The 23,830-nt window shown below is 40.9% G+C and overlaps 1 protein-coding gene and 1 long non-coding RNA gene across 4 annotated transcripts in view; one reads left to right on the top strand and one right to left on the bottom strand.

Annotated features, from left to right (window-relative positions):
• The window catches only part of SERAC1 (serine active site containing 1), a 78,052-nt gene extending 67,557 nt beyond the window's left edge, over positions 1 to 10,495 (bottom strand). For both annotated transcript variants that reach the window (XM_060114678.1, XM_060114679.1), the window contains exon 1: positions 10,382 to 10,495. The gene's annotated coding sequence lies outside the window, so the exon portion shown is untranslated. The remainder of the gene's footprint in view (positions 1 to 10,381) is intronic.
• A 139-nt stretch (positions 10,496 to 10,634) lies between these two features.
• Positions 10,635 to 23,500, top strand: LOC132500153 (uncharacterized). Of its 2 annotated transcripts, XR_009533976.1 has the most exons (4): positions 10,635 to 10,776; positions 11,518 to 11,590; positions 21,351 to 21,454; positions 23,098 to 23,500. It is a non-coding gene; the product is annotated as an uncharacterized LOC132500153 (long non-coding RNA). The 2 variants fall into 2 exon arrangements; XR_009533977.1 differs by lacking the exon at positions 21,351 to 21,454.
• Positions 23,501 to 23,830: the final 330 nt, after the last annotated feature.

Below are 23,830 nucleotides of genomic sequence, written 5' to 3'. Positions count from 1 at the left end.
ACAACTAACCGCTGAACAATCATCGACAGGAAGACACTGGAACGCACCAAAAAAGAGACCCCCACATCCACAGACAAAGAAGAAGCCACAGTGAGACGGTAGGAGGGGCACAACCACAATAAAATCAAATCCCAAAACTACTGGGTGGGTGACTCACAAACTGGAGAACAGTTATACCACAGAAGTCCACCCACTGAAGTGAAGGTTCTGAGCCCCAAGTCAGGCTTCCAAACCTGGGGGTCAGGTAACAGGAGGAGGAATTCCTAGAGAATCAGACTTTGAAGACTAGTGGGATTTCATTGCAGGACTTCGACAGGACTGGGGGAAACAGACTCCACTCTTGGAGGGCACACACAAAGTAGTATGTGCATCGGGACCCAGGGGGAAGGAGCAGTGACCCCATAGGAGACTGAACCAGACCTACCTGCTAGTGTTGGAGGGTCTCCTGCAGAGGCAGGGAGTGGCTGTGGCTCACCATGGGGACAAAGAAACTGGCAGCAGAAGTTCTGGGAAGTACTCCTTGGCGTGAGCCCTCCCAAAGCCTGCCATTAGCCACATCAAAGAGCCAGGTAGGCTCCAATACTGGGTCGCCTCAGGCCAAACAACCAACAGGGAGGGAAGACACAAAAGACCCTGAATAGCCAAAGCGGTCTTAAGGGAAAAAAACGGAGCTGGAGGAATCAGACTCCTTGACTTCTGACTATACTACAAAGCTACAGCAATCAAGACAATATAGTACTGGCCCAAAAACAGAAATATAGATCAATGGAACAGGATAGAAAGCCCAGAGATAAACCCACACACTTATGGTCAAGTAATCTATGACAAAGTAGGCAAGGATATACAATGGAGAAAAGACAGTCTCTTCAATAAGTGGTGCTGGGAAAACTGGACAGCTACATGTAAAAGAATGAAATTAGAACACTCCCTAACACCACACACAAAAATACACTCAAAATGTATTAGAGACCTAAATGTAACACTTCTCCAAAGAAGACATACAGATGGCCAAGAAGCACATGAAAAGCTGCTCAACATGACTAATTATCAGAGAAATGCAAATCAAAACTACAATGAGGTATCACCTCATACCAGTTAGAATGGGCATCATCAGAAAATCTACACACAATAAATGCTGGAGAGGGTGTGGAGAAAAGGGAAGCCTCTTGCACTGTTGGTGGGAATATAAATTGATACAGCCACTATGGAGAACAGTATGGAGGTTCCTTACAAAACTAAAAATAGAATTACCATGTGACCCAGCAATCCCACTACTGGGCATGTACCCAGATAAAACCATAGTTCAAAATGACACATGTACTCCATGTTCACTGCAGCACTATTTACAATAGCCAGGTCATGGAAGCAACCTAAATGCCCATCGACAGACGAATGGGTAAAGAAGATGTGGTACATATATACAATGGAATAGTACTCAGCCATAAAAAGGAACGAAATTGGGTCATTTGTAGAGATGTGGATGAATCTAGAGACTGTCATACAGAGTGAAGTAAGTCAGAAAGAGAAAAACAAATATTGTATATTAATGCATATATGTGGAACCTAGAAAAATGGTATAGATGAACCAGTTTGCAGGGCAGAAATAGAGACAAAGATGTAGAGAACAAACATATGGACACCAAGGGGGGAAAGTGGTGGGGTTATGGTGGTGGTGTGATGAATTGGGAGATTGGGATTGACATATATAAACTAATATGTATAAAATGGATAACTAATAAGAACCTGCTGTATAAAAAAATAAAGTAAAATTCAAAAAAATTGAATCATTATCTTGTACACCTGAAACAAATATAATATTTATTGTAAATCAACTGTACCTCAATAAAAATAAATAAATATTTTACATTTCACTCTGTCCTAAAATATAGTTAGCTGGGTTTAGAATTCTAAATTAACAGTAGGTTTCCTTAAGCATATTCATGCTACTTCTAGTGACATTTCATCTGATATTAATTGATGCTCATAAGAAATCTGTTGTAAGTCTACTTTTTGTTTCTTTGCAGGCAAAGTATAAAAAGCTTTATAATATTCTCTGTAGAACCACACTGCCTAGTTTCAAATCCAGTTCCACCAACAACCTATATTAGTTGTGTCTTTTATGATGCTCTGACATCTTGGGGCCTTGAGGACCCAGGAGGTGACTTCCCCTTCCAGGGTTAGCTAATTCTTAGAAACTGTGAAGAAGTTTGCTTCTGAGCACACCTTTCACATGCAAACCAACCAATCCTTAGTCTCTACTCTGCAATGCCTCCTTTATTTATCATACACCATGCCAATATTCCCCTTACCCTGAATCAACCCAGGGCCAGGTATCAGACAACTAGGGACCTCCCCTACAGCCCAGAGGCTGCCAAAATTATTCAATCTATCCAACCCTAAACTTGTTCAGCTTGCCTATCCTGTCTTATCCATTCCTTCCCATGAAAATCACAACAAAGGCTCTGGACCATGGTTTCCTTCTAACTCCTTCTACACCAAGGAACCCTAATGTTTCCCTATGTGGCTGTGCATGGCATGGCACATCCCCTCCTCTTGGAAACAACACTAAACTCTTCTTTCAAGGCAGCTGTCTTTGTGTCACCTTACCATCCATGATTAAAAAGAAATCCTGAGTACATTTTAAAACACAACTAGACATATGATTATGGGCTAACTAACCTCTCTGTGCCTCACTTTCCTCATCTACAAAATGGCAGTAGCAATAGAACTACTTTAAAGGGTTATTATAAATATTATATGAGTTGATACATGTAAAACACACAAAATAGTGCCTATTCCAAGTTAAGTGCTCAATAAATATTATTTATCATTATAATGATTATTTTATTTCATCCACCAGTTTTAAGATCTTTTGTTTCTGATGTTCTTAAATGTCCCTATTTTATGTCTGTGTATGGGTTTGTTTTTACATATACTGCTCAGGATTTGGTGTGCTCCATTCTATTTTTTCCTTCTGGTACTCCTATTAGATGTATGTTAGACTTTCTTACTCTATACTCCAAATATCAGTTTCTTCCATATTTTCTACCTTTTTCTGTCCCTGACATGCATTATGGATTGTTTCCTCAAATCTATCTTCCAATTCATCCTTTATTTAGCTGTATTTAGCTTGCCATTCAATCTATCTACTGATTATTTCAGTTACTTTCTTTTATTTCTAAAACTTCTATTTGGCTTACTTTCACACTTGCCTTTTCTTTTTACACACTATTCTGTTTCTGTCTTAAATTATGACAGATTGTAAAAATGGCCATAAGTTATTCCTTTTCCTGTGTGAATGTTCCTTGCTAGTGCCTTCCCATACTGACTAGGGACTGGCCTTACAACTGACTTTGGCCATAAGCCAACAGAAACATGATGCAGTCAGAGACTTGAGAAGCACTTGCACACTGAGGCTTCTGTCTTTGCTGTTCTTGGGAACTGTGTGACCACCACCATGAAAAGATGCCCAGCTTACTCTGCTGAATGAAAAGAGAAATGCTGCCGAATATCCCCATTTGCCCAAACACCAGTACAAACTGACAGCCGGCACCAACTGACAGGCATATGAGGTAACCTCTAGCTAACTAGCCCCTAGCTGACCCTACAAAACCCATATTCAACCCTTAGACTTATAAGCAATAATAAAATGGTTGTTTTAGTAACTGAGCTTTGGCATAGTTTACAGTGCAGCAAAAAGCTAACTGGTACATGTGGTTTCTAAACCTTCCTTTTACACTTGAAACATACTTATTTTAAAGTTTCTCTGTTGGACCACTATTTCTAATAATTAGGGCTGGCTATCCTTCACAGTGGTTTCTCTATATGCTTTGTAATCTTTGATTGAGAGCTCATCTTCAGTGGGAATATTTTCTGTGGGAGTCCTATGTGCTCTGGGCCAACTGTGCACACAGCACAGCTTTAAACTTTCTTGGTCAAAGTATGACAGGTATTACAAATTTCTGGATTTCTCAACCTGGGCTCCCAGCACTATGAGGACAGTGTGAATTCAAACCCCACAACCATAAGCGGTTTTAATCAGAGTTCCAACTTCCACTCTGTAACGCTCATGGTAAAAGAAAGTTTTCATGCTGTTTCTATAGTCTAATGGAAGAAATCTGCTAGTCCCTATTTCCTTGAATGTGTACATCTTCAAGACAATCACCTTTAAGCTAGGCTGACTTTAACTCTGTTGCACATAAGGTCCAAGTAATTAAGGTCTCTTATCAGTTTGATAATCCAATAACTTGCTTCAAGCTTTCTCAGTGCTACAACTTTTCCTGAGTTTCCTCTCCTCCTCCTTCTCACAATTCCAAGTTCTTTCACTGCATCCTAACTAAAAGTTTCATGTGCATGGAAGGAGCAGAAGATGCTGCCTGGAAGTAAAAGTAACTTCTTAAATCTGAGCACATTATTCCCCTGCTTCAAATCTTTCAATAATTCCCCATTGCCCACATCAGTGTTTCTTAATATACTGATCTCTAGCAAATTAGTGGTCCTAAGTTGTCTATCAAGAGTGCTACAGGTTTGCCTCTCAGTTTCAGAGGAAAAAGTGATAAAATATATATATATATTTTGGCTGCATTGGGTCTTTGCTGCTGTGCATGTGCTTTCTCTGGTTGCAGCGAGTAGGGGTTACTCTTTGTTGCAGTGTGCAGGTTTCTCATTGTGGTGGCTTCTCTTGTTGCAGAGCACAGGCTCTAGGCATGCAGGCTCAGCAGCTGCGGCACACAGGCCCTAGAGCATGTGGGCTTTAGTAGTTGTGGCACGTGGGCTCAGAAGCTGTGGCACGCAGGCTTCAGTAGTTGTGGTTCACAGGCTCCAGAGCACAGGCTCAGTAGTTGGGGCACACAGGCTTAGTTGCTCCACGGCATGTGGAATCTTCCCGGACCAGGGCTCAAACCCATGTCCCCTGCATTGGCAGGTGGATTCTTAACCACTGCACCACTAGGGAAGCCCCTGCTAGTATTTTGTTAATATTTTTTGTGTCTATGTTCACAAGAGATACTAATATCTAGTTTTCTTGTGATGTCTTTGGTTTTCACATCAAGGTATTGCTGGTCTCATAAAATAAGTAGGCAAGTGTCCCATCTTTTATGTTCTGGAAGAGTTTATGTAGAACTGTATTCTTTCTTCCTTAAAAAGTTTTAAGTAGGATTCCCACATTATCTTTTTAAGGTCTTAGGGTATAAAGTGACATGCTCTCTTTCATTCCTGAGTTTTGACGATTTGTGTCTTTTTTTTTCTCACCATTTTCTTGTTTTTTATTGGAGTATAGTTGTTTTACAATGTGTTAGTTTCTACTGTACAGCAGAGTAGAGTTCCCTGTGCCATACAGCAGGTTCTTATTAGTCATCTATTTTATACATATTACTGTATATATATCAATCCCAATATCTCCCAATTCATCCCACCACCTCCCCCACCCCTCTGCTTTCACCCCCTTGGTATCCATATATTTGTTCTCTATATCTGTGTCTCTTCTCTCTTCTTTTTTCAGCCAGTCTAGCTAGAGATTTCTCAATTTCATTGATATTTTCAAAGACACAGGTTTTAGTTTCATTGAATTACTCTCCTGTTTTTCCATGATCAATTTCATTACTTTGTGCTTTTAATAGTCTCTGCATTGTGCTTATTTTGATTTCAAATAGCTCTTTTTTCTCAAGTTTCTTAAAATTGAAGCTTAGATCACTAATCTAAAATTTCCTTTTTGCTAATGTAAATATTTAATGCTAAAAATTTCCAAGTATTGATTTGACTGCATCCTTCACATTTTGATATGCTGTTTTTTTTCTTTCATTCAATTAAAAATATTTTCTAATTGCACTGTGACTTCCTCTTTGACCCATGGGATATTTAGAAGTATCTTATTTAATGTCCAAATATTTGGGAATTTCCAGGTATCTTTGTTATTGATTTTTAGTTTAATTCCATTGTGGTTGGAGAACAGGCTTTGTATACTTTCAATTCTTTTAAATCTTGGCTTGCTTTATGACACAGAATATGGTCTCTCTTGATGAATATTCCATACTCACTTGAAAAGAATGTATATTCTGTTGTTGCTGGGTAGAGGGACCTACAAATGACTATTAGGTCAAGCGAGTTGATGGTGCTTTTCAGGTGTTTTCTTCCTTACTGATGTTATGTCAAGTCATTTTGTTGATTACTAACAGAGGAGTGTTTGAAGGCAGGGGGCAGTCAATCACGAAAGTCCTTTTTAGCTAAATTAAGGAGTATGAAGCTTACCCTGAGTTACGGAAGCTAACAGGAGATTAACTTTAAGAAATAGAATAATAAGATTAAAAAATTTTTTTAGAAAACTTGACAAGATTGAAAATAGGTTGGAGGAGAGCTAAAGTAGAGATGGGGAGAACCAATAGGGAGGCTTTTAACAATAATCAAGGAGAAACATGTACTTGAATTAAGGCAGTGGCTCTGAGAATCAAGATAAAACAGACTTAAGGAGATAATAAGAGAAAAGAATCTGATAAACAACTGGGTGAGAGATGGAGAGGAATGGGTAAAAGGGAAGAGGCAATTATGATTCTCAGTTTCTGGTTTGGATTACTGAGTATATAAGGGATAACATTTACCAAAAGAGAAAAATACAAGAAGAGAAATGGATTTGAGGGAAAGGATGAATTCCCAATTTCAACATGCTGAGATGAAGGTTCTTGTAAAATATTCATGAAAGATGTCCATTAAGCTATGTGGGCTCAGCAGAGAGGTCTACACTATAGATATAGATTTATGTCATCAACACATATTATTAATTGAAACCATAATTTTGGATGAAGTTATTGAAGATCAGCATATAAACCAGTGTTTCTGTAAATGTCACCCTAGCATTATCTGCAGATTATTAAAATGCAGATTCCTAGACACCATTTTAGATTAAATTTATCTAAGTCTCATAGGCTGAAACCAAGGTGTTAGCTGGGCTGTATCACTTATTGAAAGCTCTGAGGGCGACTGCACTGCCTTGCTCATTCAGGCTGTTGGCAGAATTCAATTCTATGCAGCTGCAGGACTGAGGTCCTTCTTTCCTTGCTAGTTGTTGTCTGAGTGCCACCCTTCACTCTCAGAGCCCCCCCTCTAGTCTTTGCAGGTAGCCCCTTACATCTGAGAACCAGCAACAGCTTATCCTTCTCACACTGCCAGATCTCTGACTCTCTGCTTTCCTCTTCCACTTTAAAGGGTCTGTGTGATTACATTAGGCTCTCCCAGAACATCTAAAATAATCTCCCTACCCTAAAATCTGTAACCTTAATTCCAACTGCAAAGTCCCCTTTTCCTTGTAATGTAACATATTCACAGGTTCCAGGGATTTGGGCATGGACATCTTTGGGGCGCCGGTATTCTGCCTACCACAAGCGGTCTGATACAAGTCATCTTGTAGACATATATTTTCATTTCTCTTGGGTAAATATCTAGGAGTGGAATTGCTGGGTCACAGTGCAGATATATGTTTAACTCTATAAAACACTGGGCACACAGCTGAATAAAGACTACATCACCTATCTTTCCTTCTTGTTAGTGTGTCACTGATTAAGAACTGGTTAATGGGTTGTAAGTGGATGTGTCATAGGCAACACCTGAGAAGTGTCCTTAAAGAGAAAAGTATGTGCCTTTCATCAAGCTTCCCTCTTGCTATGAGCAGGTGGCATTTAGAATTAAAGCAGTCATCTCAATCATGAGGTAGCATGCTAAGGATGGCAGAACAGCAAAAAAGAGGAGTCTGAATCCCTGATGATCACAGAGCTGCTGCCATACCATCCACGGCCTGCCTACCTATAGAATCATATGCATATTTAAGCCATTATTATATTTTCTATGTAATGTAGCCAAATCCAATTCTAACACATCACAGTTTTAAATATCTATATGCTAGTGATCCCAAAGTGGTACCTCCAGCCACAATCTTTCCAGACTCATGTATCCAACAGCTACTGGAACATTTCCACTTGGAGGTAAAACAGGCCTTTCAAACTTAACTGTCCAAAACAGAATTCTTTATTTTTTCTCCCTGAACTCTTCCTCCTCTCATTCTCCTCATCAGCACCAAACAAATAGTAAATGGTTTTTTATGATAAATGGTGAATGATCTACCTCAGAGCTCAAGCAAAAAACACATATGTTGCCCCTGATTCCTTGTTTTCCCCTCACCTCGTATCCAAACCATGCACAATTTTTGTTCTCTGCCATCAAAATATATCCCAAATCCTGCCACATTTTCCATCCTCACTGTTACTACTCTAGTGCAAGTCACCATCATCTCTCATTTGCAATGGCATCCTCAATGGTGCTTTTGTAGCTTAAAAAATCCTTCCCAGAGATGAAAAAGTTCTGCAGATAGGTAGTAGTAATGGTTGCATGATAACATGAATATCACTGAACTGTACACCTAAAAGTGGTTAAAATGGTAAATTTTATGTTACATGTATTTAACCCAAATAAAACAAACAAAAAAGAAATCTTTCCTAGAGACAACATAGCCTCCTATATTTCCTATTTTTTTCTAAATATTTTTCATGTGTGTCTTTCACACTTAGGTCTTCAATCCATTTGGAAATTACTATTGTGAATGGTGTGAAGTAGGAATCTAATTTTGTCTTCAATCTATGTGGATATCACATATCTCAGCATCATTTATTGAATACTTTGTGCTTTTGTAATACAAAAGCTTACCAAAGCTAACCTTATACTTAGCTTCCATATGTATGCAGACGTGTTTCTAAGCTCTCTATTCTGTTCCATGAGTCTACTTTCCTGTCCCTAAACCAATACTAGTAATTAAGACAGTAGTCTCAATTATCATGGTTTCATATTGTTTTGATATCTGGGAGGAAGAGACTTTATTTTTCTTCAAAATTGAGTTAGGAATTCTGGGTGCTTTGCCTTTTCATATACATGTTAGGTTCAGCATGTCAAGTTCCATGAAAAACTATACAGCAATTTTAATTGGAATTGCAGTGAATCTGTAGAATTGGAGAAAACTGACATCTTTATGATACTGAGTCTTCCTATCCATGAATATGGTATATCTCTCCATTTACCGGGGTCTTCTTTTATGTGTTTCAGGAGAGCATTATAATTTTCTCCTTAAAGGACTATGCAGCTTTAGTCTGATTTATTTCCAGATACCTTCAGTTTTTAATACAGTTATGAATAGTATCTTTTTTATTATTAAAATTCCTAGTTAGTTATTGCTGTTGTGTAGAAGTTACTGTTTTACTCAGAAATCTGCTTGAACTGAAGGCCATTTCTGATGACCTCCTAACCAAAGAAGCCCTCCCAGTCATTCTTTATAACTTCACATCAGTTAACCTTCTTGTTAACTGATTTTTAGTGTTCCTCTCCCCCACTATAATTAGTTGCTTGTTCACCATTGTATCCCCAGTCTCTAGAATAGGGTCTGTGCAACACATAATTGCACAAAATGTCTGCTGAGTAAATAAATGAGGTCTTAAATCTGGATGATTTGGAGAAATACAGGAAGAAAAGCAGATTTTGAAGTGAGGGTGGAGTGAAAACTAGTTCAGTTTGAGAGGTGGTGTTTAGAGTTCTCACAGGTCATTTATGTGCAGGCATCAGGCCAGCACCTGGAGCACAAGAATGGAGGTTTGATGTGATGGAAGTGATGAGACCGTCAAGGAGGAGAATGCATTCAAGAGGAAAAACAAGAAAATATACTTGGGAAGAACTACACCTGGGTCAGATTAAAGAGAGAGGGAGCGAGCTTGCACAACAACATGGAAACCAACCGGACGGGAAAGATTTGAAGCACAGGAAGAGGGAAATAAATGGAAGAGCTAGGTTCGTAAATCACATGAACACACAATTAGAGAAGTACAATTTCATCTAAGGAACAGAAAGCAAGAACCTCATTTCTCCATTGGTAAAACCAATTGGAGAAAGAGACAGCTCCATTAGACCACAGAGCCGAATTTGGGGAAGAGAGTAATTTTACTTTACAATGGGTCTTTCACTTTAATATGACAATTACCGGGCTTGGAGGACCTATCAGCATTCAATCTATTCAACCTCTCGGGTCGCAGCTAGACGCTGCCGTCTGAAAGGTTCGGATTTAAACGAGGAGACTGTTTCCTCCTCATTTTCATCATCTTGCCGTGACCACCGCGCCGGGCTAATGGTACCAGCAGGTGCTCTTTAGGCCTTGGATTGTAAATAGAGAAGAGCGGCAACCGGGAAAGAAGAGTAGGGCTGCCGAGGCTGCGAGAGAGGCCCTCACCTCACGCCCAGCGGCGGGTCAGCGGGTCAGTCAGGGGCCGCGCCCCGTCGCCGCCCTCCCCACTCCCCGCCGTGCCGGGCTTCGCCAGGGCCCCAGCCCGCCCCCACGAGCCCAGCCTTCCCTTCCTACCTGCCGGCACGCAGACTCAGCAAGCCCCGAGCTGTTCACCCGGGACGAGGTCGGCAGGGAGACCACCACGCTCCGCCACTCCCAGCCCGCGCGCGTCCCCGACCAGCCGCTGGCTGCACGTGACCCCGCCCTCACCGCACGCCGCCCCGCCCCCTCAGCCCAGCCCGCGCCCCGCCTCCCGCCGGCGCGCTCCACCCACGAGACCGTCGCTGTCGCGATGACGTAACCGGCGCAAGCGCACTCTGTCGGTGACGCTCAAGTGCTCCTGGATCTGTGGGCGGAGGTTCGTGGCGTTGGCTCTTGGCGCAGGAGGGGAGAGTGGAGTGCCTGGAAGGTCGAGGGGGTCTCGAAGAAAAAGAGGAGGAGGGGGAAAGTCTCAGAAGCCTGTCTTTCAGGTGCGGGGGTATAGGGCGGTGTTCTGCCCCCTTTCTGGGCCCTTTCTGACGAGGCCGGGCGGCTGCCCCGCGGGAATTGAACGGTGGATTTCCTTCGGGGAGGCATTGCCCGGTACCCACGTGTAGATATTTAAGAAGGGTTAACTTCGCATGCGCTGAGTGGTTTCTTTTCCTTCAAGCGCACATCATTGGGGAACATATTTTATTTGGCAGAGGAACACAAGATCTGGAGACACGGATTATTCTTTTTTTTTTTTTTTTTGGCCGGGAGCTGCGGCTTAATCTCTTCGCTCCATTTCATCTGTAAAACGAGGTGGTCGGACTCACCATGTAATTTTTAAGCCCCCTTTCAGAGCTACTATCCTGTGATTCCTGTCTCCAAGGATATTACCTTTTATCATACTCCTGAGTAGGAAAAGAAATCTTTTGATTAGTGGACATGTTTTAAACCTGGATTGGGCACACTGCTGTGGAGTTAGGGCCCATGCTTTCATTAGGATTGACAGCGGGCAGAATTTGTTTGCAAATAAGATTTATGCATTGATAATATTCCAAATAGACTCACTTTAATTTTGCTAAAAGATCAGAATATCTGTATGTTTTCCTAATGTTAGCTTTACGTCTTTCATAGACTTATATGTTTAGTCTTGGCATTTAATTTTTTGCCTCTTTTCAGAAGTAAATCACCAAAGGATATTGAAGTTGATGCTTTTGTATTTTGTCACCTTATCCTTTTATTAGCATTTTTAAGGTCACCTGCACCTTCTGACTGGGAAAAGATGGTCAACGTCTTGAAAGGAGTGCTTATAGAATGGTTAGTAGTTTTGATACTTAACAAATTGTAAATCTGCACATTGAATCTTGATTTGTATGTGTATCCCTTCCAAAGTCCATTTTTTTCTTTTGTTCTTAAGATTTGAATGAATCAAGTTTTTCAGCTTTCTCAACTGCATTTTTCTTACTTAATAACAAGTGGGACAGATGGTGGGTTTTTTTGGATTTTTAGAATTTTATTTATTTTTTTATACAGCAGGTTCTTATTAGTTATCCATTTTATATATATTAGCGTATATATGTCAATCCTAATCTCCCAGTTTCCCAGTTCATCAAGTGGGACAGATTTTGTTGCTAAGTTTCTTCCGGGTGCCAGATTTCAATGTTTCTGTTGAATAGATGTAATTGGCATTATTTCCAAGAAGTTTTGGTCAGCGGCAGCGTGTTTGTTACATTAATCCTCTTTAAGGGAACAGTGCTTGTATTCTCAAATCGTCAGGGATTGACTAGAATTTTAGGGTCTGCCTAAGTCACACAAAGTTTGGTCTAAAAAAGAGAAAAAAACAAGAGAGCGAGTTGAAGGTTTCTTAAACTAGGCACACATTCCAAAGGAGAAACTAAAAACTATGGGCAGAGCTGAGCTCCTCAAAGCTAATGTAGGGCTTAATTATCCCTAGTCTGAAAATCTGAACTGTTGGACCAGTCTTGCTCAGTCTCCACTTGTTTGTTTGCCCCACCAAACAATTCTGTCTCATCTGGGAATCCTGCCCAGTAGACACTCCCATTGTTTGAAATCACTACTGTCTACATTTCTCTGCTTCTAATGTGAGCCATTATGTGGATGACCGTACTGTTTCTGTGATGGCAAGGCTGGGGGAGGAGCAAGACCAAACCCTAGGAATCTGGCATTTAGAGCAGCACTGTACAGTAGAAATATACTGTGAGCCACAGATGTAGTCTTAAATTTTCTAGTAGCCACACTAAAAAGTAAAGTGAAACAGGTGAAATTAATTTCTTAACTCTATACCCAAAGCATTTCGCCAGGTACTAAAATACACATTGGATTTTGAAGCTCTAGTATGAAAAAAGACAAAACAATAAATTGTATTGTCAGTGAAGCCAGTGAAATAGGAGGGAAACTAAGGGAATGGTTGATGAAAGCGAGTGGGCTGTGTCAAGTGCTGATGAGAGGTGGGGTAAGATGAAGACACACTGGAGGTCATCGGTTTTTTATGAGAGCTTTTTAATGGAGAGGTGGGATAGATGCCAGAATAGAGTACTTTGGAAAGGGAAAGGGGGGCAAGGAAGTAGAGACCATGTGGAGGAGTTTTGTTGTGATAATGAGCAAAGGAATAAAGAAATGGGTCGGTAGCTGAAGAAGGATATGTTACGGAACTCTGGTTCTTGTTATTTTCATTGTTTTAAAGTGAGAGACTAGAATGTATGTTGACAAAAATAAACCGCTAGAGAGGAGAGAGGTGTTCACTTGGGAAAGCCAAGAGGCGGATTGAGATCCCAGAAATTCTAAGCATGCTATGCTGTTGTCTTTTGGAAAACACTTCTAAGCTAATTTTTGTATTTTATTTTTCTTATTACTTTGTCATAATTAATCGAAACATTTTCCTGGTTGGTCTTTTTTTTTCAATTTTATTGATTGATTGATTGATTGCCGAGTTGGGTCTTTGTTGCTGCACGCGGGCTTTCTCTAGTTGCAGCAAGCCAGGGCTACTCTTCGTTGCGGTGGCTTCTCTTGTTGTGGAGCACGGGCTCTAGGCGTGTGGGCTTCAGTAGGTGTGGCTCGCGGGCCCTAGAGCGCAGGCTCAGTAGTTGTGGCGCACGGACTTAGCTGCTCCGCCGCATGTGGGATCTTCCCAGACCAGGGCTCAAACACGTGTCCCCTGCATTAGCAGGCGGATTCTTAAGCATTGCGCCACCAGGGAATCCCCCGGTTGGTCGTTTAACGTTATTTTTAACACAGAGGATACACACACACAGTGTCGGCTATCAATTTTTTCCCTTTTGTTTCTTATGATTTTTCTAAAGTTAATCTTCATTCTGGATTTGATCAATATTCAACTCTGTCCTAGGGTTTTCATATTTTTATTTTCATTGATATTTTGAGTTTCATTCATCTAGAATTTATTGAGAGGAGGGGCATATTATGAGGTGAAGATCTAAGTTAGCTGCCTTTTTTTTTTGATCAAGTAGCTGAATAATTGTCCAACACCATTTATTTCCTTCCCTAATGATGTGTGATGACTCCTTTATCACAGAGTTTCACTCCTCTTGCTACTCTCCCTAATCCCATCCCACATCCATTTTTTTCTTTGTCATTGTTACCTATTCGAGAATATCCTTGGAATAATTTAGTCTAGTTCCAAAATAATCCTTTTGGAATGATGGTTGGGATTTATTACACCTATATTTTATTTTTTTTAAATAATACTAGGCTGCATTTTAAGGAGCAAAACTTAGGGAAACTCAAAATTTTGGTGGTAGACTTTCAGTTTAGCCGTAAGAACAAAGAGTACAGATTTGTAAGTGGAACTGAGGTTTAGTTTTCTTTCCTGATCCGGCAAGCTCTCTGCTAGTTTGCTTGTTACCAGCCTCTGAATTCTGCCTGGGTGCTAAACACCTTGCTTTTCCATGTATTCTCCAGACTAGCAGCAACAGCATCTGGAGCTTGTTAGAAATGAAAGTTTTCAGACCTCACCCCATATCTACTAAATCAGAATTGTACATAAAAAAGGATCTTGACACAGTGCATTTTAAGTTTGAGAAACACTTAATCAGCTTAAGTTTGATAATCAGTTCCCCTATGGAGAATGGTTTTGCAGCAAGACTACAGTGTACTTAAATTTTATTTTGCAGATGGATACTATCCTTGCAAAACTAATTTTTCCCTTCAAAGTGAAGTCTAAAGTGTAGCCTGCACAATTTTTCAAAATGGTAACTGTCTTCCCAAAGATACAGATCTTCCAAGAAGACTCCAGGCCTAAGCAGTAATAGATTCATAAAGGGCATGGCCAGGGCCTGTGGGTCCTCCTTCATGTGTAGGTGCACATGTTGGGATGTTGGTAACTAAAGTCCTTCAGTTTCCCTCATGTCTATATTTGATTCCAAAGAGAAGATTGTTAATTATACAGTATCAGTATAAGTCAGTTTCTTATCACATAATATCCATAGAGTATATGCAGCATTTAGGTGTATTGGAATACAGATCTACATTAAAAAAGCAAATAAACCAGAGTATAATGTTGGCCATTTAGGCTCAACTATCAGTGAATTAAAAAATCAAAGTACTTGAATATAATAAGGTTCTCTCCTCCCAAGGCTTATCAAATACCACAATCTAAAGTTTTTTGTATTTTTATGTCAAAATGAGATTGGTGAAAACTTCCTCTGTGTTGGGATCCACCACTATCGACTGCCAGCCTCACACCAAGAGTTTACCGAATCTAGCCAACCGTAGCAGTCACTGAAGCAAGCAGCATATGCTCAACAAATGTCTGCGTCCAATTCCAGGTGCTAGAGCAGACCTCTGGTGTGACATTTATCACAGTTGGTTTGGCAAGTGCTTCAGCAAGGAAGATTTGTTGTACAGCTGCAAATTCCAGCCAGTTTATAGCACAACAGCAAAGAATCTGGAGAAATAGGTATTATTAGACCAGTCTTGTCCTTATGGGTTTGGCTTCCAAACCTCTATTATATATGAAAAGCAAGTAAGAACTAAGGCAAAACCAGTCTAACTGCTGTCCTGTTCTTTCACAGCATTTATATATCTTTTGTGAGCCTTTGCTTCTTATTCTTTGCAGGGCTGCATTCACTGAAGTTTCTTGGGCACCCAGAACAGTGCCTGAGATACATATAGAGGTGCTTAGTAAATATTTGCTTACTGAAAGAATTTTGTTAATAAAATTGAACCAAGGAGTGTAACCTCACCCTAAATTACAGTTCATTAGTGTTCCTTTAGAGCTCTGCTACCACAGTGAGAATCAGTGGATAAGAAGAGGTTCTTGATAAATTGAATTCAAGTTTCAGTACAGAAAAGGTTCATACACTAGGCCTCCTTTTTGGCAAGTTACATCAGAGTAGCTTTTATTTTTTACTTTTTAAATTTTATTGTATATAAAATAATTGATTTACAATGTTGTATTAGTTTCAGGGGTACAGTAAAGTGATTAGATACATAGTGATAGATACATGTATCTATTTTTCAGATTCTTTTCCCATATAGGTTATTACAGAGTATTGAGTAGAGTTCCCTGTGCTATACAGTAGGTCCTTGTTGATTATCTATTCAGTATTTTGTATATAGTAGTGTGTATATGTTAATCCCAGCCTTCTAATTTATCCTTCCCCACCCCCAACCAGAGTAGCTTTTTTTTTTTTTTTTTTTTTTTGCGGTACGCGGGCCTCTCACTGCCGTGGCCTCTCCCGTTGCGGAGCACAGGCTCCAGACGCGTAGGCTCAGCAGCCATGGCTCACGGGCCCAGCCGCTCCGCAGCATGTGGGATCTTCCCAGACCGGGGCACGAACCCGTGTCCCCTGCATCGGCAGGCGGACTCTGAACCACTGCGCCACCAGGGAAGCCCCAGAAATACTTTTTCTATGGCCATCTTAATTTATCTGAGAAAAAAATAAAACTAACATCAAGATGACTGGTAATTTTGTACCAGATGAAGTTAAGGTGAAAAGTTAGTTGATTTAAAGGCAATTTAAAGAAAAAAATTGAATAATATGTAGTGCAGATGTTACAAGAGATGGCTAAAATGGCAAGGGTAGTATGCAAATGGTAAAAATTTTGAAATCACTGACCTGTTGGTTAAAAGCACAGGTGTGAGTCCCCTGGCACTTCTTGGTTTCAGTTATTCAGCTTTTACTTAATTGAAAGTATGTAACTTTACTTAGAGAGTTTCTGGAGATAAAAGTCCTCATAACCACTTAACCCTTGCTATCTCTAATACCTCCTAGTAGCAGCCAATTACTAGAGTAAATTGGTGTCATCTGTGAACACACTGCGCTCAAACAGTAACAAGATAATGTATCACATTTGGACAGCAGATTTTATAATGTCCTTGTTTTTTGTCATTATTGTTCCACTTAAACCCAAAATTTATATTAAAGGGTTAATATAAAAAACTATCATTTGTCCTGTCACCTAAAGTATATCTTTCTAAGCAACCTCTTTGAGTGTGTGATTTTTGTAGAAAGTATTGAAATTCTTGTGGGGTCTAAGACAGTTCAGCACAATAAAGGTTGTGAGGGTAAAGTGGGCACCACACGAGAGACAAATGCAAGTCCCTCCTTGCAGGGAAGGGAGCAAGCAGGGTGGTTGTAAAGCACTAAGGCAGAGGGTTTTTTTCTGTCTGCCACACCTGTCTACGCTTAAATTGCTCTCCTTTTATTCTCCACTCCTGTCCCACCCAACCCCCTTTTATTTGTATAGACACGGAGCAATATAGGGAAACAACTGAGGTTTCAAAAAGAAACCTTTGAGAGCAGGAACCTGTTCAAAAGAACCTGTCTGAGCAGGATAACGATAGTTTTAAAGAAGCTGAAGCTTTGTTTCCCTGTCCTATGGGCCTCCCCGTTTTCAGTTCTGTAATATCTGAAAGAACCCCGTTCAGCCTGCTTCATTACCCCCAGATTCTTTCTAGAATTGCTCTTTAAACTCTTTTTATGTTTCACAGCCTGCATATTAATGACTGATAAAATTGTTTACCTCAGTGAAATTTCTCAATGTACAGGGTGTTGTTGCTTTACAAAAATTTCTTACATAAATTTTTATTGTGTAATTGCCAAAATTAGGGAGTTACTGCAAATGTAAATTTTAACATCCTCAGTATCTGCTTAAATCTGTGACCATTACATTATCTTTCTTGGTTGTATTTTTGTTTTGTTTGTTTTTTAATTTTGGCTGCACCGGGTCTTAGTTGCGGCATGCGTGTGGGATCTAGTTCCCTGACCAGGGATCGAACCCGGGCCCCCTGCATTGGGAGCACAGAGTCTTACCCACTGGACCACCAGGGAAGTCCCATATTATCTTGCTTTGTAAAAGACCCCTGGGACTTCCCTGGTGGCGCAGTGGTTAAGAATCCGCCTGCTAATGCAGGGGACACGGGTTCGAGCCCTGGTCTGGGAAGATCCCACATGCCGTGGAACATCTAGGCCCGTGCGCCACAACTACTGAAGCCCGCACGCCTAGAGCCCGTGAGCCACAACTACTGAGCCCACATGCCACAACTACTGAGCCTGCGCTCTATAGAGCCCATGTGTCACAATTACTGAAGCCCGTGTGCCTAGAACCCTGTGCTCCGCAACAAGAGAAGCCACTGCAATGAGAAGCCCATGCACCGCAACAAAGAGTAGCCCCCACTCGCCACAACTAGAGAAAGCCCGCACGCAGCAACAAAGACCCAACACAGCCAAAAATAAATAAATAAATAAATGTATTTTTTGAAAAAAGACCCCTATTGTCTCTCCCATTCTTCACTGGCAGTTGTTGCCTTTCATGTCATTATCAGCCTTTAGACTCTCGTTCCCAGGCCCTGTATTCCTACTTTTCTTGTTTTCAGTCACCCAAAAAGCTAGACTTCCAGGTCATCCCTCATTCCTTTGACACGTATTACCTTATGTCTCTATCCATCAACTTTAAACTTTTTTTAAAATTTTTATTTATTCTTGGCTGCGTTGGGTCTTCGTTACTGCACATGGACTTTCTCTAGTTGCTGTGAGCGGGGGCTACTCTTCATTGCGGTGCGCGGGCTTCTCCTTGCAGTGGCTTCTCTTGTTGTGGAACCCAGGCTCTAGGCATGTGGGCTTCAGTAGTTGCAACACACGGGCTCAGTAGTTGTAGGTTGCAGGCTCTAGAGTGCAGGCTCAGTAGTTGTGGCACACGGGCTTAGTTGCTCCATGGCATGTGGGATCCTCCCAGACCAGGGCTTGAACCCGTGTCGCCTGCATTGGCAGGTGGATTCTTTTTTTTTTTTAAGTATTTAAGTATTTATTTATTTATTTTTGGCTGCATCGAGTCTTAGTTGCGGCACACGGGCTCCACAGTGCATGGGCTCTCTAGTTGCAGCACTTGGGCTTAGTTGCCCCGTGGCATGTGGGATCTTAGTTCCCCGACCAGGGATTGAACCCATGTTCCCTTCTTTGGAAGGTGGATTCTTAACCACTGGACTACCAGGGCAGTCCCTGGCAGGTGGATTCTTAACCGCTGTGCCACCAGGGAAGTCCCTCCATCAATTTTTAAATTCACCCCTACCCCATCATGTCCCGGTTTGCCCTTAGAACCTAGTAAGATAGCAGCAGAATCCCTTATATCCTCAGCCTCTTCTCAGAACTTTCCCTCTATCTTCCCCCAATACCCCTTTTTTGTTGTTGTCATAAGAAAAACCTAGTTTTCCCCTGAGCCTGCTATGCTGACTTTTCTCTAATACCTCTTGTACCACTGGGCCAAGAAATGGGATGGGTATCTACCTTGTTCCTCATTGCCACTTCCAGAAATCCTCTCTCCGTCTTCCACAGAAACCCCCCAGTTCTGAATCTGACAAGACCACCCACTAATCCTCCTCTTTGTAACCAGCTACAAACATCTGAGTCTTTCCTTGAAAGTTATTCTTTGAAGGCTACTTGTCACTCTTTAAGAGTTCTCCACAAATTCTTAACGATTTCGTACGTATAGTCCTTTCAGTACTCTGGCCTCTCAGTTCCCTGACCTCTTCTTCCAATGAGCTTTTCTCTGTCCTGTCACAGTCATTCACTCACATTGTCACACCTACCCGCATCCCTACCAACACTGCCATCTCTTCAGAATCTCCGTTTTAGGCATCTAACTCTGACCACTACCTCCTCTTTCCAGTTCACTCCCTCTAATACCCTAGCTCTGTAATTCCTTTGATTCTACCAGACCTGCAGTCTGTTGATTCTCCCAGCATTTCCATCCTGACTCATCCCAGCATCCTCGCTTTCCTCCGTACCCAGTCCATCAGTATACTCGTTCTCTTAAAGACACTCAACTCCCTGCCCCTCTCAGTCACACCAACCAGGTCGGGTTCAATCCGGCTCTCTACCTATTCTGAACCTTTACCTCCACAACTCTAATGGCTGGAGAAAAACATACAAACATACTGATTGGTCTCACTTTAAATTCATGACTATTAAATTCATGTGAGCCTTAATGCTAGCCTGCAAACCAGCTAAATTTCCTAGTCCATTTATTGTCCCACTTTCCTAATAAAGCTGTTAGATTTCATCAGTTTTAAAACTTAGCAATATTTTATGTACCTATAAGAAAAATCACTGCTGGTTGTACTGTAACAAGCCATTAAATGTAAGACCCATCCCAGTTTTGGAGATGTTAAGATGTGGGGGGAATGTGCTTCTTAGAATGGGTGGAATATCGTATTCCATACCTTCACCTTCTCTTAGCTCAGAAAACGTCCCTGTCCTCACTTCAGCTGATTTCTTTGTTCGTCGTTTCACTGGGAAAGTGGAAGCAATCAGAAGAGAACGTCCACAAGTCTTTATCACATGGACCTGGGCCCATATACTCTTCCCTTCCTCACACTTACTGTGAGTGACTTGTCTATTCTTTTGTCTCAAGCCAGACTCCCTCCTTGGGAACCGGATCCCAGCCTCCCTGGCCTATTTAAAGACACCTTTTAAGCAGTTTTCCTCTTTTTCTCCCGCTTTATCCACTTTTCTTTCTCTACTAGATCATTCCCAGCAGAACTACAACCATGCTGTAACACTACCCCTCCCCAGGTGGGCGGCCCTGTGGGGCAGAAACTCTTGCTTCCACATCCCTCTCCAGCTCCCACTTGATTTTCCTGCTCTTTGTAGCAGGATTTCTCAGAAGATATGTACGTATTCACTTTCTCCAGTTTCACTCCTCTCAGTCTGAAAACCACTCCAGTCAGGCCCTGTCCTCTGTAGTCATTGTCCTGAAGCTGCTCTTGGGAAGGTCCAGTAACTTTCTGAACCCAGTAGTCAGTTCTCAGTCCTCTTGCTATTCCTCTTAACAACATTTGGCCCAGCTGATCTCTTCCTCTTCCTGGAGATCCTTTATTTACTTAGCTTCCAGTACTCTTCAAGTTTTCTTCCGACCTCAGTGGTCATTTTTTAGGCTGCTTTGCTGGTTCATCCTTTTCTTCCTAACCTTTTGATATTGGGGTATCCAGGGCTTGGTCCTTGGACTCTCCTCTGCAGTTGTGCTCACTCCTTTGTCGTGGCTTTAAATGCCATCTATACATTGACGACTGACTTACTCCTCATTCTGGACTTCACTGCTGAAATCCAGAATTGTATATCCAGCTTCCTGCTCAACTTCTGCACTTGGGTGGCATCTCACATGTAACTTGCCTAAAACCAGACTCTCGATCTTAACTACACACCTGTTCTTCTGTGTTCCTCCTCATCTCAGTGAAAGACAACTCCATCCCTTCATTTGCTCAGACCAGAAATCTTGGCGTCTCCTTAATTCCTCTCAAAGCTCAAGTCCAGTCTCAGCAAGTTATGTGGGCTTTACATTTGGTGTATGTCTAGAGTTCAGCCACTGCTCAACTTCTCTGGTGCCACCTAGGTCCAAATCATTATGTCTTGTCAAGATTACTGCAGTCACCTTCTAACTGGTCTCCCTGTTTCCACCATTGCCTCCACCACCCACCAGCCTCTTCTCAACCCAGCAGCCAGTATGATCCTTACATTTAAAATTAAAGTCATTTTGTAAGTTAAATCAAGATGGAGTTCTAACCCATATCCCACTGCTCTCCCCTCCGCTTTCCCCTCTCCAGCTCTGTGGCCTTGCCATTCACTCTGCGTAGGATGTTCTACCCCACGTCACTTCATGGTTTGCTCACTACCTCCTTCTGATGTGTATTCAGACATCACCTGCTCAGTAAGGCCTCCCGAGTCCCCTGCTTAAACTTGCAAGATCGTATCACTGTCCTCACTGCCATTTCTCATTCGCTTCCTTTGTTTTTCTGTGTGTTTGTCATAGTGTTACCACTAGAGTGTAAATTTTCTTCACTGCTGAATCCCCCAGACCAGAGTAGCACCAGGCACATGATGGGTATTCAATTTATTGAACAAGTGAATAAAACTTAAAAGAGCAAGTTTACCACTTCTGAACAAATCAATTTCCCACATTAGTATGGTCATTCTAATACTGCAACTATAGAATTTAACTGAATTTTGCCAAACAAGTGGATCAATAGAACCTAACTTTTCTGAACCTAAGATAACAAACATACTAGAAACTAAATTTAAAATGTGTCATTTCTGGGCTTCCCTGGTGGCGCAGTGGTTGAGAGTCCGCCTGCCGATGCAGGGGACACGGGTTCGTGCCCTGGTTCGGGAAGATCCCACATGCCACGGAGCGGCTGGGCCCGTGAGCCATGGCCGCGGAGCCTGCGCATCCAGAGCCTGTGCTCCGCAACGGGAGAGGCCACAACAGTGAGAGGCCCGCGTACCGCAAAAAAAGAAATGTGTCATTTCTGACACGGGCAGACCTAGTTATTTATTCACATTATTTTATAGCATCGTAAATTGTTAATAAAATTATTTTAAAGGTAAGCTGTTGAAAGTAATTAAGACAATAATTTTTTCAGGAAGGCTTGACTTTATTCATAGTTAATATATACCATGAACCATACTCATTTAGCTATTGAAATAAATCCTTTACTTTGTTAGCTTCACTTGTACCTATGTACTTGAAAGAAATAAAATGTATATGGTTTTCAGTAAATTACACTGACCTCTTTTGAATTAAATTGTTATCTTTGTAATTGATGTTGACATCCCTCAAGAAAGCAAAAGATTGTGTAAGATTATGTTTTCTCTAAGAATTAAAAATATCTGTATGCAACTTGACATTTTTATATTCATCTTTTGCTGAACACAGTATTGTATATTATATTAGATCTAAAGTGTGCCTTTGTTGTAATTCAGGTTTTTATAAAAAAGACTCATTTCTATAAATCTAGGAAATTTTATCTCTTTCCCTTATGGCTGTCCTATGATTCCAAACTAAAACCCACAAATAAATAGAATTGAATTTAGATCTCTTTTTGAACTCACTGTTCTCAAAGAGATTTGGTTAGAATTTCCTTTAAAGATTCTGAATGTTAGGAGGTTCAGAATTTTAAGGAAGGGGAAAAAAGTTGAATATTTACTGCAAGCCAAAGACTATCGTTGGCATTTTTAAAATCAGTTAACAGGGCTGTGCTTCGAGTCCCTATTAATTACAAAGCTGTGAACACTGCTTTACTTTTTCACTTGTCGGTGACAAATTATTCTTTTAAAATCTCATCATTGGCCTCTTGTAAACTTGCACTAACAGTTCTGAAATGAAGCTGTGTCTGTTAATCATCAACACTATCTGTTAATCATCAACACTTGAGGCAGAGAAGGAGTGAAGAATTGGTTAACAGTTTAGAACTTTTAAACTTATCCTAAAACTCTCCATGCTAAATTCTAATTGTTCAGGTCTCTGGTAACTTGACAGTAAGGTGTCTCATCATCATGTGTTTATCTCGACAGTGACCCTGCCATGAAGCAATTTCTGCTGTACTTGGATGAGTCAAATGCCCTAGGGAAGAAGTTCATCATTCAAGACATTGATGACACTCACATCTTCGTAATAGCAGAGTTGGTTAATGTCCTCCAGGAGCGAGTAGGTGAATTAATGGACCAAAATGCCTTTTCTCTTACCCAGAAGTGAAAATATTAGATAATAACCACTTAGGAATTAAAAGTAACAAATGTGAGAGACTCACCATTCGATGTCTTGTGTGACTGATTAGATTTACAGAATTGCTCGGAAGCATGTGACAGGGAAGACTGTGATATCATTTGTTCATAAGAAAGCCCCTGAACTGACTTTCTTGTTCTGTTTTTTTCGGTGTGTGTACCCTAGAATTAAAAAAAAGAAAAAAAGCTTTAACAGTTGGCTGTAATTTGGCTTTTATTAACCTTTATTAAAATATAAATGTAATTGGTTTTCCTACCTCTTAATGCCAATTTAATACATTAAGAATATAATGGAATATGCTTTTAAATCATCAGTCTAACCTACATACCACCTAGGTATTTATCTTTGCTTATTCGTATTAGTAATTGGGGGTTTGGTAGTGTAGGTATGGTTTGTTTTGTTTCAACTAGAAACTTCACAGACGGACCGTTTAGATAAATATGCCAAGGTGCGAACTTTAGTAATATTTATACTTACAAATAGTATCTGCATGCCAGCCAGCTCTGTTGGTGAAGAAGGTGT

Source organism: Mesoplodon densirostris, chromosome 12 (assembly GCF_025265405.1).
Source record: "Mesoplodon densirostris isolate mMesDen1 chromosome 12, mMesDen1 primary haplotype, whole genome shotgun sequence".
Taxonomy (NCBI): Eukaryota; Metazoa; Chordata; class Mammalia; order Artiodactyla; family Ziphiidae; genus Mesoplodon; species Mesoplodon densirostris.
This window is presented reverse-complemented; position numbering and strand designations above follow the sequence as displayed.